The 16,591-nt window shown below is 41.9% G+C and overlaps 1 pseudogene; it reads right to left on the reverse strand.

Moving 5' to 3' along the window:
- Nucleotides 1–282: 282 nt before the first annotated feature.
- LOC139544595 (NACHT, LRR and PYD domains-containing protein 3-like) lies at nt 283–13,874 on the reverse strand (annotated as a pseudogene).
- Between the last annotated feature and the right edge of the window lie 2,717 nt (nt 13,875–16,591).

The raw sequence follows: 16,591 nt of genomic DNA on the forward strand, positions 1-16,591 counted from the left end.
CTGCTGCTGACATTCCACAAGCCCCTAGATTTGCTATCCTGCTGCTGACATTCCACAAGCCCCTAGTTTTGCTATCCTGCTGCTGACATTCCACAAGCCCCTAGATTTGCTATCCTGCTGCTGACATTCCACAAGCCCCTAGATTTGCTATCCTGCTGCTGACATTCCACAAGCCCCTAGTTTTGCTATCCTGCTGCTGACATTCCACAAGCCCCTAGTTTTGCTATCCTGCTGCTGACATTCCACAAGCCCCTAGATTTGCTATCCTGCTGCTGACATTCCACAAGCCCCTAGTTTTGCTATCCTGCTGCTGACATTCCACAAGCCCCTAGATTTGCTATCCTGCTGCTGACATTCCACAAGCCCCTAGATTTGCTATCCTGCTGCTGACATTCCACAAGCCCCTAGTTTTGCTATCCTGCTGCTGACATTCCAGTTAGAGTGTAACTGGAACTACACAGAGGAGAGGGAACGTCTGTGGGCCTACATCCAACAGATAGTGCTCCTCCACCCAGCCGGCTCTCTGGAACCCTCTGGTTTCACAAGGCCTCAAAACAGGACTTGAAAGGAGCCTCTGGCCCACTCCACCGGACAAAGCGGAATAGGAATAGGAACATCCACTCTCCATGGTAATCAATGCAGATTCCGCTTTTTGGAACATTTCTGGCACTCGTGTCTGAATGCAGGACTCGTGTCTGAATGCAGGACTTGTGTCTGAATGCAGGACTCGTGTCTGAATGCAGGACTCGTGTCTGAATGCAGGACTCGTGTCTGAATGCAGGACTCGTGTCTGAATGCAGGACTTAATGATATGTGAAAGTATGCATCTTAGAAATCGTTTTCACTTTATAAACTCAGAATCTTCATTTTCAAAATCCTATCTAAACAACTGTAGCAGGTTCTCTCTCCCACCGCAATTTTAAGGTGCGCTCCTTTCAAGTCTCACTCTGTTGCATAGTGTGTCAGGCTCTTGCCTATATGCGGTGGAAATTGAGCTTGGGAACTTCTCATTCGGTATCTATGACACAAAGTCACTGAAGAGTTGTTTGTAATATTAAATCCTGGGTAGAGGGGCTCGGTGAATTTGGTACGGAATGTGTACAGGTGTGTCAACGTGTTAGAAGAAGAGATGCTATAGAAGCCAAACTGCCGTCCGACCAAATCAGAGACACTCCTACTCTGTTGGAGCGAGAGGAGACAGATATGGCAGTGTCCTCATCATTGTGCCAGGCAGTGTATTGGTTACCATCACAATCTAGACACCAGGATTTGTCATTGTGTCCCAAAACACAGTCATCTATCTGTCCTCTTCTGCTGATTCCTTTATATGTCATACCTATTTCAACCCTATTCCCACTCCACTCGACCTCCCAGTAGCAGCGGCCAGTCAGACCCTCTCTACACAGCACTTGTGCATAGTAGTGAAATCTCTCAGGGTGATCAGGGTATGGCTGCTTCGTGGTCACCCATGTCACCTTCCTGTTCTCCTCAGACAAAGATAGATTTCTGCATGTTGTGTTCGGGTCCAGTGTGAGGTTACAGACATCTGATGGGGGAATGAAAGAAAAAAAAGTTATACATAACGATGTAAAGTGTAAGCAAGTAATTTAAACTGTGCTCTATTAAAATGCATACTGATACAGTGGACATTAATCATTAGTCTTCAAGGGGAAATCTGGAATTGGTACATCCATTTTTGGACTTAATAATTGTACAAAATTATTAAGCCCATAATTAGTAATTGTACAAAATAAATCAAATAAAAACACGGTTAATTAAAATGATCATTTTGATCTCATGGACGGTCAGTCCTTTAATCCATAGCTCCGGTCTATTTGAGAGTGGTTTCTCCAGCCCCATCCCGTAGCTGTTAACCCCCTCAAAAAGATGCCGGACAGCCGTTTTGTTGTTTTTAGAATTACGGACTGCACATTTAAAACAACAGTCTGGGATTGGAAAAACAACAAAACGGTAGCCCCACCACATGTTTTAGTCAAGGGATGGCGCTAGGGAAATGTAACCTTTAAAGTAAAGAACTGTCCACTTCATTATTTTGTCCACTTCCTTATTTTGTAACTAAATCAAGACAATTGAGATTATAAATATTAGGCATATCTATTTTATCAAACGAGATTGTAGTCCTATGAATTATTAACATAAATTGCCTAACTAAATGGACATTTAAAATGAAACTAATATATACTGAACAAAAATATAAACGCAACAATTTAACTGAGTTACAGTTTATATAAGGAAATCAATCAATTGAAATAAATTCATTAGGCCCTAATCTATGGATTTCACATGAATGGGAATACAGATATGCATCTGTTGGTCACCGATACCTTAAAAAAAGTAGGGGCGTGGATCAGAAAACCAGTCAGCATCTGGTGTGACCACCATTTGCCAAATGCAACGCATCTCCTTCGCATAGAGTTGATCAGGCTGTTGATTGTGGCATGTGGAATGTTGTCCCACTCCTCTTCAATGGCTGTGCAAAGTTGCTGGATATTGGCGGGAACTGTAACATGCTGTCGTACATGTCAATCCAGAGCATCTCAAACATGCCCAATGGGTGACATGTCTGGTGAGTATGCAAGCCATGGAATAACTAGGACATGTTCAGCTTCCAGGAATTGTTTACAGATCCTTGGGACATGGGGCCGTGCATTATCATGTGAGGCCGGTTGGACGTATTGCCAAATTATTGTAGAGAAATGAACATTCAATTAACTGGCAACAGCTCTGGTGGACATCCCTGCAGTCAGCATGCCAATTGCACGCTGCCTCAACTTGAGACAACTGTGGCATTGTGTGATGTAACAAAACTGCACATTTTAGAGTGGCCTTTAACTGTCTCCAGCACAAGGTGCACCTGTGTAATGATCATACTGTTTAATCAGCTTCTTGATATGCCACACCTGTCAACTGGATGGATTATCTTGGCAAAGGAGAAATGCTCACTAACAGGGATGTAAACAAATTTGTGCACAAAATTTTAGAGAAATAAGCTTTTTGTGCATATGGGACATGTCTGGGATCTTTCATTTCAGCTCATGAAATATGGGACAAACACTTTACATGTTGTGTTTATATTTCTGTTCAGTGTATATCATACTCCTACTTACTTGCTGCTTCAACTTTGAAGTCGTGTGATTTTTGGAGGTCTGTTTTCAGAACACGTCATGTCAAAGTGTGTGTGTGTGTACACATCGATGTCTGTGTGTATGTTGGTTATGTGTTGAATACATATACGGAGGGCCTGCAGGAGACCCGTTGTTTTAACTGGTAATCTGGCCCTGATTAGGCAGGGACCCATGTGTTTACTTTTCACATGTAATCTCCAGCTTGCCAACACTTTACATGTTGTGTTTATATTTCTGTTCACTGACTGTACAAAACATTAAGAACTGCTCTTTCCATGACATAGACTGACCAGGTGAATCCAGGTGAAAGCTTTGATCCCTTATTGATATCACCTGTTAAATCCACTTCAAATCAGTGTAGATGAAGGGGAGGAGACGGGTTAAAGAATGATTTTTAAACCTTGAGACACCGGAGACATGGCTTGTGTATGTATGTGTTCCATTCAGAGGGTGAATGGGCAAGACAAAATATTTAAGTGTCTTTGAACAGGGTATGGTAGGTGCCAGGCGTACTGGTTTGTGTCCAGAACTGCAACGCTGCTGGGTTTTGAGGGCAAAGTACGGAACACTTTTTTTAGTATAATTTTAATCCAGCGCTAACATGCAGACTGAGAGCAAAGTCACGAACACACTTACATCTAACGCTGAACCAGTATTCTCCCCCAGGGTGAAAACTAGTAAGAGAAGAACAGAGAATGAACAGAATTAATATTTTGTAGTATTAGTGTTTATCACCCATTTCACAGTATGTATTGTTGTGACCCACCTGACTGTATATTGTCCAGCAGAGAGCAGCTTCACTCCTGAATCTTTTGGGTGATTGTATCTCAGGTCCAGCTCTTTCAGGTGGGAGGGGTTTGACATCAGAGCTGAAGCCAGATAAGCACAGCCTTTCTCTGTGACTCCGCAGAACGACAACCTGTGGGAACAGTTGCTATCATCAAATATTCCAAAAACTCTTCTTCAGTTCACAGGTATAAACCAAAGGCTAGATGACATTTTATTCAAGCCTACATTGAGAACACTCATACTGATACATTATGATAGCTACAGACATTTTATACAAGGTCCTAGAAAATTGCCCCATATAACCCAAAGCAACTGACCCCAGTGTCTCCAGTTTACATTGTGGATCATTCAGTCCATCAGAAAGCTTCTGGACCCCTGAGTCTTGTAGATTGTTGTCACTCAGGTCCAGCTTCCTTAGGTGTGAGGCGTTTGACCTCAGAGTCAGAGCTGAGGCCAATGCTACACAGCAGTTATTTGTGAGGTTACATCTATTCAGTCTGAAAAATAAATAAAAATATGAACAAAGGAAGCGCAATTGAACAAATAAAACAGAGCCCAATTCAAGTCCAGAATTGTTCACCTTAGTGTCTCCAGTTTACATAGTGGACTCCTCAGACCAGCAGAGAGCAGTTTCACTCCTGAATCCTGTAGGTCATTGTCACTCAGGTCCAGCTCTTTCATGTAAGAGGAGTTTGAGCCGATAGCTTTTGCCAACATTTCACAGCATCTTGCTGTAAGGTTACAGCTATCTAGTCTGGAGAAGAATGTTTTTCACAGAATGACACACATGTTAAATTGCATAACTCTTTCTCATAGTGTATGCATTAAAGGTCCAATGCAGCAGTTTGGGTAACAATTTAAGTACCTTACTGTGATTGCTTTCAATCAAAACGGTCAAAAATAAACCAAAATAGCTTCTTAGCAAGAGCAATTTCTCAAGCAAGAATTTTTTATTTTGCTAGGACTGTCTGGGAGTGGTCTGAGTGGGGAGGGGGAAACTGACAACGAGCTGTTATTGGCAGAGGGGTTTGGAACTCTCTTATTGGTCTATTAACTAATTTACCTCCTGGTGATGTCACCAGACAGGTCAAAACTCCATCCCACCAAAACAGGCTGACATTTCAGGTGGTCTTTTCAACCAGCTCTTAAGCTAAAAGGGCATTAGCAACATTGTCACAATTTCACAGTATTATTCCAACCTCATATTGTGGAAATATATATTAAAACACAGGAAAATAACATTTAACGGCACTTGTCGTTTAAGCTAAAGCAGAATGAAAAGTTTATTTCAACAATGCTATACATCAAATCACATGGCAGTATTGGCTCCTCTAATATCAACTATTTTGTGTTTAAAACATCTTATATGGTCGTAGTATCCCTCTGATCTATCCCTCTCTGATGGAGGTGTCTTGTATTTAAGTGATAATGCCAGAGAAGCCGGTGTTTCGGGGACATATTGGCATGAGTGTTGTTAGGCAAACCGTGTCAATATATACTCCAAACACCGGCTTTGAGGGCATTATCAATTTTATACAACGGGTTACCAACATATTCAAATAATAATTGACATATTTTCATTAAAAACGTTATTTTGATGTATTGATTAATACTATTTCATCCTTCCACGAGATATAGTCCTGACAAAAACCTAGGGTTGATACCCAGGCCGACTGGTCGTTCAGTCTTTATGTTCTATTGCCATACTGGCTGGCAATGTTCTTATCCCTTGCTTGATAGCTAGCCAACTACGGCTAACATACAGTAACGTCAAACAGTGCAGCCAGAATAACAACAGAAGCTGCATTTGCATTTGTTTAACTGTTTTCTTGAGACATTTACTTGGATACATCCATAACAATGAGCTAATGATGCACGATTTCACCTGTCATAGAAAATGTGTGCTCTCATCAGGACACTGTTGTTAAGAGGAGCTAGCCAACAACACAGCTAACACAATCACTTCAAACTGAAGCTGGAAAGACTGCAAACTAGCTGCATTTCGTTTTGTCTTACCTGTTTTCTATTAACATTAACTCGTAAATTGTATATATCCATAAAAAATTATGCTAATTCATGATTTGAACTACCCGAGAAAAGCTGCCTGCCTGCCTCCGGCTGTCAGGAAGTGCATCCTGTGTCACTTAGCTCACGTCTCGACCTGTTTCTCTCTCGCTCGTCACCCTTATTGGGTGTCGGGGTCCTGTCTACAGGCCCCTTGGTTTATTGATTGTCAGTCTGTCTCGCCCCGACACATGCATTACTATGGGACAGCTGGAGATCGAATTTCAATATTCAAACAATGTTGCAAATGTCAGAGAGACAGACTGCAAGTGTTATACAAATCTCCGCTACTGAAAACCAATTGCTAGTCTAAAAGAAATGGGAGATCAAGTTTATACTTGTCTGGTTGAGCTGATGAGACAGTGGATTGCGCAGTGAGATGGAACAGAGTAAATAGGCATTTCAACGTCATAGCTTTAGCCGGTGATAACTTGTGGAATAGACACCGGCTGGAATGCGGTTTTAACCAATCAGCGTGCAAGATTAGACCCACCCGTTGTATAAAGTAGTAGTATCCCTCTCGAATCTATCACTCTCTCTGATGGAGGTGACTGCTTTAGATTTTTACATTTTGAATTGCACATCCATTTCATTACTCGTCTGGTGGCAAGCACTTGAAATTAGCAAGGATGGTGCAATTAATTTAACTATTGTGAATTATACTTTGGAAAGAGCAGATCAAACGTGGAAATGTCACTTTAGTTACTTTAACTCTACCTACATGTACTGTACATATTACCACAATTACCTCGACTAACTGGTGCCCCAGCATATTGACTCTGTACCGGTACCCCCTGTATATAGCCTCGCTATTGTTATTTTACTGCTGCTCTTTAATTATTTGTTACTTTAAAAATAATAATAATATTTACTTAACACTTATTTTTCTTAAAACTGCATTGTTGGTTAAGGGCTTGTAAGTAAGCATTTCACTGTAAAGTCTACACCTGTTGTATTCGGCGCATGTGACAAATACGATTTGATGATTTTATGGAGACCAAAATATAACTTCTGTCCCTGGGATATACCAAGACCAACTTCAACTTTAGTAGCCTACTTACAGAGCACGCCTGCAGGAGGTGATGACTGCCAACAGCTTCAGGAGGCCCTCCTCTGATCTGATGTATTTCTTCAGGTCAAACACCTCTTGTGTTTCCTCAGATGTCATTAACACAAAGGTGAGTGCTGACCACTGTGTAGGTGACAGGTCATTCACTGGCAGACTCCCCGATCTCAGATAGCTCTGGATCTCCAGCACCAGAGACTCATCCTTCAGCTCACTCAGACAGTGGAACAGGTTGATGCTCTTCTCTGGAGAAAGGTCCTCTCGGATTTTCTCCTTGATGTACCTGACTGTTTTCTCAATGTCCTCTTGGTCCTTTGTCTCTGGTAGGATTCCCCTCAGGAGTCTCTGATTAGACTCCAGTGAAAGACCAAGCAGGAAGCGGAGGAAAAGGTCCAAGTGTCCATTCTGGCTCTCTAAGGCTTTGTCGATTGCCGTCTTATGTAAGTCAAACACAGATGTCCAAGACTGTGGAATACATCCAAAACAAAATATTGAATGTTTCCTTGTCAGCTTTGGGAGAAGTACATTATTGTTGTACGTTGTGTGACAGTGGTAAGCATATAGAGCTGCAAGGAACTCCTGAACACTCAGATGCACAAAGCTAAACACTTTCTCCTCCTCTAGAAATATTTCAGTGCACACACCTGAGTACACTATAGCCACCTCAATGTCAATACCACTCTCTCGCAGGTCTTTCTCATAAAAAATCAATTGTCCTTTTTGCAGTTGACAGAATGCTAGTTTTGCTAGTTGAAGGACAACGTTTTTACTACCTGTGGGATACTTCTGTTCTGTCATTTTATCAGTCTGGCAGAGCAGAAAGTGTTCATACATTTTAGTCAGAGTCTTTGGCATCTCTCCACTCTTAGTTTTACCCAGGATATCATTCAGAACAGTGGCTGAAATCCAACAAAACACTGGTATGTGACACATAATGTGGAGGCTCCTTGAAGACTTTATATGGTTGATGATTCTGTAGGCCTGGTCATCATTACAGAATCTCTTCCTGAAGTACTCCTCCTTCTGAGGGTCATTGAACCCTCGTATCTCGGTCCACTGGTGGATGTAGTTTCGATCAATCTGATTGGCTGCTGCAGGTCGGGAGGTTATCCAGATGAGAGCAGAAGGGAGGAGCTGTCCTGTGATGAGGTTTGTGATCAGGACGTCCAGCGGAGCTGTTTTTGTGTCTTTAGCCACATCTTTATTATGATTAAGGGCCAGAGGGAGTCGACTCTCATCCAGACCATCAAAGATGAACAGAACCTTAAAACCTTCCTCCAGAGTATCGATTGGGTCCATGAAGGGGAAGAACTGATGAAGCAGGTCAATCAGACTGCAGTCTTTTGCTCTTATTTTATTGATTTGGCGAAAAGGAAGTGGAATGATGAAGTCAATGTCCTGGTTCTCCTTTCCTTCTGTCCAGTCTAGAATAAACTTCTGAACAGAGACAGTTTTTCCCACTCCAGCGATACCCAGTGAAAGCACTGTTCTGATTCGTTTCTTCTGATCAGGCTGGGGTTTGAATATTTCACTGAGCTTAACGGTCTCTTCTGTGGCTGGTGTTCTGGAATCCAGACATCTGACCTCATGATCACCACTGACCCCTCCCATGGCCCCATCTATCACGTAAAGCTCAGTGTAGATCTTGTTTAGATAGACGAAATCCCCTTTCTTTGACGTCCCCTCATATATTTGGTCATACTTCTTCTTTAGGTACGATTTCAGTTCATCTTCAATTGCAAGGGAAAACAAAGATAGATTCAGTTTATTCTTTACACTTTTAGCCTTTAATAAAACACATGCATCTTTGATCACATTTGCAGACCAACGCAAGATAAATTCCAGACAGTAGACTAATAAGTAGCCTCGGCTAGATTTGGTTTCCAAAACTGATAAGCCTGTAGTGTAGCCTATATGTTCTCGGCCAATATGGGAAATGGCCCAGGTAAAAGGTAGGACTCATCAACATAACCTGTGGTAACTCCCATGTGCCATTCAAACAAAGCCCAAAGATTCGATTTCAGGACTTTACAGAGCTACCGCAACTCTGCACAAGAAAAGCTTTTCTACAGATTCTACACACCTGTGATAGATTGCTGGAGTATGGGTAAAACATTATTATTATTATTTTTTAATGATGCTGAAGAGTGTTCTATGATGTATGGGAGGCAGTAGCTTTTGCAACAAAATTATTTTACTGTGCCAGGTCTCACAAAGACTATTGGTCACACAAGGTGTCCACCTGAGGATTTCAAATGAGTAGCCTAACAATTCTTTACATGGTCACAGTTGCATTTGCAACAAAATAATTGTCTATGACAATTGAATAGCTCAACACATAGGGTGACAGTGATCATAAGCAAAATAATCATTACATTTCAAATAGACAGGAAGTTGACCATAGTTTATTAGTAGACGGGTTATTGAGTTAAAGATTCTGTGGTAATTTCAGTCATATTTTTTAAATATTATTTATATTAATATATTTTTAGGGTTACAGTCATCAGATGGAATTGCATTAATCAGATGACTGACTGCCCGCCGGGCACGGTGCCACTAGTTATTTATATAATGGTCATGATAACTGCATGTGTTTGACATCATTATGTCGTCTTTTGGTCAGGTTTTGTACTTGTTGTATGGAAAGTAGCAACTTTGCGGTATTCTTCCTAGGACTTTTCGATTTTGTCATGGAAAAAAAAAGACAACGTTTATCTGGTTCTCAACCAGAAAACCACTTTACAAACAGAATATGACGTGCCACGTGTCAAATGTAGCCGCTGTGTTCATTTTGTATTACTCACCTCTGACTTTTTGAACCACTGCTGGAGCACTCCGGGCTGAGAAAGAGAGAGGGGAGAGAGAGGCTGTGTGATTCATGGTGGTTTTAGCATGGCTTTAAGCACGTGCTGAGGTCATATATAAAGACGCTATCCGAGTAGTACCGTCGACCATCACAGCCGTGCTAAAATTACAATGGAGCACCAACCCCAAACCTTTATTAATTAAACTAAATGTACATAGATTGATACCATGAATTTTGGCAATACATTCTGAAACACATTAACTGTATGTCATCACAGCATCATAATGTTGTCATGAACAGGACATACGCTAATGGGTATAACTTGTAGTTCTTGAACAGGCCAGAGCCAGACCATAGCCATTTCAATACTAACACAATATGACTATCATGATGATGACTATTATCCCTTTAAATGTTTTTAAATCATCTAACCTGCTGGTTCTGTCCACATATTAGTGCAATCAATCAGCTTCATCTTCATCAGGACCTCCAGTGTGATCTTCTTTGCGCCCTCAAGGCCGTAAGTCTCCACCATCTTATCCACAATGTCCTGGTGGTCGGCTTTGTCCAGCCGGGCCTTTGGGATGTGTTGAGGGAAACCTTTTACACCCTGGACCAGGTGCCATTTGAATTTCTTCAGTTTTTCTTCACACAGTTTGTCCTCTAGAATGGTCAGCAACAGCTCAGGGACAGGTGTCTCCATTGTTGATCAGTGAGTTGAAGACATGACCCACTAGGCAAAAACTGTTTGAATCAATATTATCTGTGTGTTTGTTTCCACATCATTTCATCCAAAAAAAAAAGCAATGTGATGACATTGAATCAATGTGAAAAACAGATTATAGATTTTTGCAAAAAGTTAACGTAAGGGCATTTAGTCTTTTTTTCATCCAACTTCTAACCTAAAGCCAATGACATGGTGACATTTATTGTTGATTTCACGGTTCGTTGACAACTCAAACAAATGTTAATCCAAAGTAGACGTAGAACTGACATCTGTGCCAAGTGAGGAGTGTTACGTTCCCCAGTTTCTGTGTTGTAGTATGTGTATTTGTGAGTGTATTTCAGGAAATGGCTTCCTGAAATTCTCCCCAAGCAGCTGATTGGTCGGCCCCCGTTGATAATTGGAGAGCTGACCCCGCCCCCTCATCAGGACGCAGCTGTCTTCAATTACCAACTCCTGAAGCTATATTAACCAGTGTTCTCTTGCTCAGGAGGGAGATGTTTGCTGAGAGAGGAGGCTGATGGCTGTAGCATGTTGCTAAGAGATTTGTTATGTACTGTGTTAGTTGTTGCTGATTGTAGTGTTCTGTGTTTGTTGTTCAGAGAGAGAGCTTCTTTAATGTCCTTAGTTTTTTCTCTCAGTTTTGTTGTCAAGTAGTTTGTAATATTCTGTTTCATCTGTTCCCAGGGGGGGAAGGCACCTAGGGAGTGCTTAGGCAAGAGGCCCGCGGGCATAGATATACCCGAAGTCTATTCACAGGTAAGACCTGGGCGGACCACCCCCTGTATTTTGGTTAGTGCACCAGGTGGTGTTAAGTTGGATAAGTAGTGGGTAGGCAGGTAAGATAGAGGGGGCTTTGACATTTACTTTACTTTGGTTCTGTCCAGACCATTTTCCCCATATTACCGTGTGACGGAATAAATTCCTAGTAAACGGCAAATGTTCTGCCTTTTATCATCCTTACTCGCACCTACAGTCCCATACCTCTTTCACACCACAGGGAGTTGAGTTGTAGCAGGGTGTTGCGTTCCCTCTTCCTAGAGGCGTGTGTAACAAGGAGGTAGTTCGGTAGGAAATGGTGAAAGATTCTTATCGTTAAGCCAAGATAGTTCAGATGGGCTTTTACAATGGGTATTATTGTTGTGCAGAGCAAGCATGAGGCAGCGAGATCCGGTCACGTTTTAGCATGTAATTGCATATTTCACTTGGGGAACAGCCACTGAAGTTCGAGTGTGCAGTAACTTAAATTTTCCGGTTTGATCTTTACTGTGAGTCTTTGACCCCCTTCACAGCTGCTGACATGGTGAACTGGTCTGCAAAGTTATCTTCGGTCTCACGACTAACTCAGGTCTGCTGCTCCTGTCTGGAGGTGATTGTCCTTCTCTTACGGGTTTACTAGAATAGAGTAATATTGCAATAACTAGACATTAGTTACTAATTAACATGGGCATTTATTCAAGGTCACCTGCTCACATACCATACATTCTATAACAGCATGTCCCCTTCCCTTTCTACAAGACACGGGCTCCTGCAACCCCACTATAATAGGACATCACATAGAGCCAATGAGGTTTCCAATGAGAACTGCAACAGGTAGTTTTGCTGGAGGCAGAAACCAGTTGTGATATGTTATCTGTCATTTTCAAATAAACCCCTACAACCTTATTCCTACCCCTTTACAGGCACTTGTAGAAATCTAAGACGATTGGGTTGGTGTCTGCAATTCAACCATGGCATTTCATTTTATAAACATTTATCACCCAAAATAGGAGAAGTTTCTTGTTCCTCCTGTGATTTTGTCAATGTGCTGACTCAGAACATAATACATTGTTACATTTTCATTCATCAGTATTACTCACTTTACTATGAACTACTGGAGCAACTTGCCTTCAGACTGAGGGTCATATTCAATCAAGCCTAGTCAACGGAGTTCCCATGATTAGCCTATAGTTTACTACATTGCCTATAAATAAAATATTGAACACCCATATTTTTCTCAGCCTGAAAATTTTCCCACTCCTAAAAGGTAGGCTATACAACGTAGTAGTTTGTGAGTGCATTGCTTGCTGTTTGGAGTGTCTGTATAGCACGTTGTGACATCTGATGTAAAAATGGCTTTGGAAATACATTTTATTGAATGAAGAGAAAGTTCAAGTCTCTCCAACTCTGCTCTCTTCAAACTATGTCTAGTAATATCGGAAGCCTAATATAAAGGGCCATGTGAGAATCTGTGGTAATCTAACCTATTTCTCAGCATATTTTTGTGCATTTTGATATTGCCTATAGGGCGCATAATTGCTGGGACCATGGCTGGCAATTGAGCTGCGTCACATATGCCTAAACGTTGCGGGACTGGTTGGGTTTGGGACCAATTCCTGCGGTAGCAGGTGAGAGTCGGACAGAAAGCCAGCGGCTTCGGTATGAATAGCTGTAGGTGCCGAAATCAGTGCCACGTAGACCTCTACACTACACCAGTAACGACACTTGCCCACACTATCAGAGGCGTCAGGTGGTATTATTAGTTCTGGTGGGTCTTGTTACCTGAAATGGACGTGTAAATTGGTTCAGCACACTACTGAAGTCTCCTAGGAGTGGAATACTGCTCTGCTCATTTTAACCATAAGAACTAAAAAGTCCTTTATCCATTGTTTAACATTTGATGCTATCTAGGACTCTACCTTTCATTTCGCAATCACAATCCTCCATCTTATTTTGCATTTTCGATTCTCCCTGACTGTCGAGCTTTTTTCGTTTTCTGATTGTAAGCAGGAATCCGTTCCAAAAACGTAGTAAATATCAAGGTTGCCAACAAACAACGCATACAAAGTCGTATTACGGTAGAATGAGAGAGCCCACTCCCTACCCGGTATGCAAATACGTTTTTCACTCACCACGTTTATTGGGGAAAATGTCTCTTCATTCTGATAGCCTCCACCATTTCTCGTTCGTTGGTTTAGTTATTATTTCCGGTATTCGCCGGTGAACTCTATTGCGCCTCAATTAGGCTATCGCTATGATTGAAATGTAACTAATGACCGCTAGCCCCACTATTTCATTAACTAGGTGGCTTGTACACAATTGTTACCGATGATACGGTATATACCAGCCTACTCGTACTACAAAAACATACATTGTATTTTGTCAAGATCTCTCTGTGTTAATCCTGTTTCCCAAATATAGCAGGTAACTTGTGTCTGTGTCGATGTTGAGTTCAACTTGCCTAGTTAAATAAAGATGAAATAAATTAGAAAATATGCTTTAATCTATTTCAGGAAACCTCAAGATGCTTGACTCACTACAGCTGCTTTTGAAGAACTTTCCAGTAGTTAGTGCTTTACATTCCGACTTTTGAATGTCTGTTTATTGGACGTATATACACTGCTCAAAAAAATAAAGGGAACACTTAAACAACACAATGTAACTCCAAGTCAATCACACTTCTGTGAAATCAAACTGTCCACTTAGGAAGCAACACTGATTGACAATAAATGTCACATGCTGTTGTGCAAATGGAATAGACAAAAGGTGGAAATTATAGGCAATTAGCAAGACACCCCCAATAAAGGAGTGATTCTGCAGGTGGTGACCACAGACCACTTCTCAGTTCCTATGCTTCCTGGCTGATGTTTTGGTCACTTTTGAATGCTGGCGGTGCTCTCACTCTAGTGGTAGCATGAGACGGAGTCTACAACCCACACAAGTGGCTCAGGTAGTGCAGCTCATCCAGGATGGCACATCAATGCGAGCTGTGGCAAGAAGGTTTGCTGTGTCTGTCAGCGTAGTGTCCAGAGCATGGAGGCGCTACCAGGAGACAGGCCAGTACATCAGGAGACGTGGAGGAGGCCGTAGGAGGGCAACAACCCAGCAGCAGGACCGCTACCTCCGCCTTTGTGCAAGGAGGAGCACTACCAGAGCCCTGCAAAATGACCTCCAGCAGGCCACAAATGTGCATGTGTCTGCTCAAACGGTCAGAAACAGACTCCATGAGGGTGGTATGAGGGCCCGACGTCCACAGGTGGGGGTTGTGCTTACAGCCCAACACCGTGCAGGACGTTTGGCATTTGCCAGAGAACATCAATATTGGCAAATTCGCCACTGGCGCCCTGTGCTCTTCACAGATGAAAGCAGGTTCACACTGAGCACATGTGACAGACGTGACAGAGTCTGGAGACGCCGTGGAGAACGTTCTGCTGCATGCAACATCCTCCAGCATGACCGATTTGGCGGTGGGTCAGTCATGGTGTGGGGTGGCATTTCTTTGTGGGGCCGCACAGCCCTCCATGTGCTCGCCAGAGGTAGCCTGACTGCCATTAGGTACCGAGATGAGATCCTCAGAGCCCTTGTGAGACCATATGCTGACACATGCACATTTGTGGCCTGCTGGAGGTCATTTTGCAGGGCTCCTGCAGTGCTCCTCCTTGCACAAAGGCGGAGGTAGCGGTCCTGCTGCTGGGTTGTTGCCCTCCTACGGCCTTCTCCACGTCTCCTGATGTACTGGCCTGTCTCCTGGTAGCGCCTCCATGCTCTGGACACTACGCTGACAGACACAGCAAACCTTCTTGCCACAGCTCGCATTGATGTGCCATCCTGGATGAGCTGCACTACCTGAGCCACTTGTGTGGGTTGTAGACTCCGTCTCATGCTACCACTAGAGTGAGAGCACCGCCAGCATTCAAAAGTGACCAAAACATCAGCCAGGAAGCATAGGAACTGAGAAGTGGTCTGTGGTCACCACCTGCAGAATCACTCCTTTATTGGGGGTGTCTTGCTAATTGCCTATAATTTCCACCTTTTGTCTATTCCATTTGCACAACAGCATGTGACATTTATTGTCAATCAGTGTTGCTTCCTAAGTGGACAGTTTGATTTCATAGAAGTGTGATTGACTTGGAGTTACATTGTGTTGTTTAAGTGTTCCCTTTATTTTTTTGTGCAGTGTATTAGTGTCTAATAAAAAAGAGCAATGTAGGTAAAGGATCTGTTTTATAGTGTGTGTGGTGTAATTCCTCTTGGTGTCCACTAGGTGTCAGCACAGTTTCAATAATGTCACACCAGGTTCACAACATGTTTTCATGTGTAACAAATCAAATTGTAATTGTCACATGCGCCGAATACTACATGTGTAGACATTACAGTGAAATGCTGACTTACAAGCCATTAACCAACAATTTCGTTTCAAGAAAAATACACGTCTTAACTAAAAAATAAGAAATAAAAGTAACAAATAATTAAAGAGCAGCAGTAAAATAACAATAGCGAGGCTATATACAGGGGGTCCGGTACAGAGTCAATGTGCGGGGCACCGGTTAGTCAAGGTAATTGAGGTGTTCCTTTAAAGTCCAGTGGTGTAAATTACTTAACAAAAATGTATTTAAAGTACTCCACTACATTCCGTTTATATATATATATATATACTGTATTTTCTTGCAGTTTTCATTGCACAAATATTTCATCTACATTTCATGGCTTACAATATCAAATAATTTCATACAGTTTATGTATATACAGTTGAAGTCGGAAGTTTACATACACTTAGGTTGGAGTCATTAAAACTCGTTTTTCAACCACTCCACAAATTTCTTGTAAACAAACTATTGTTTTGGCAAGTCGGTTAGGACATCTACTATATGCATGACACAAGTAATTTTTCCAACAATTGTTTACAGACAGATTATTTCACTTATAATTCACTTGATCACAATTCCAGTGGGTCAGAAGTACACTAAATTGACTGTGCCTTTAAACAGCTTGGAAAATTCCAGAAAATGATGTCATGGCTTTAGAAGCTTCTGATAGGCTAATTGACATCATTTGAGTCAATTGGAGGTGTACATGTGGATGTATTTCAAGGCCTACCTTTGCTTGACATCATGAGAAAATCAAAAGAAATCAGCCAAGACCTCAGGAGAAAAAAAAAATTGTAGACCGCCAAGATCTGTGTAAAACTTGGTAAATATGTTTTATAGGAATCTCATGGAAAAACCCTTTAATCTATC

This window comes from Salvelinus alpinus, chromosome 18 (assembly GCF_045679555.1).
Source record: "Salvelinus alpinus chromosome 18, SLU_Salpinus.1, whole genome shotgun sequence".
In the NCBI taxonomy this organism is placed as follows: Eukaryota; Metazoa; Chordata; class Actinopteri; order Salmoniformes; family Salmonidae; genus Salvelinus; species Salvelinus alpinus.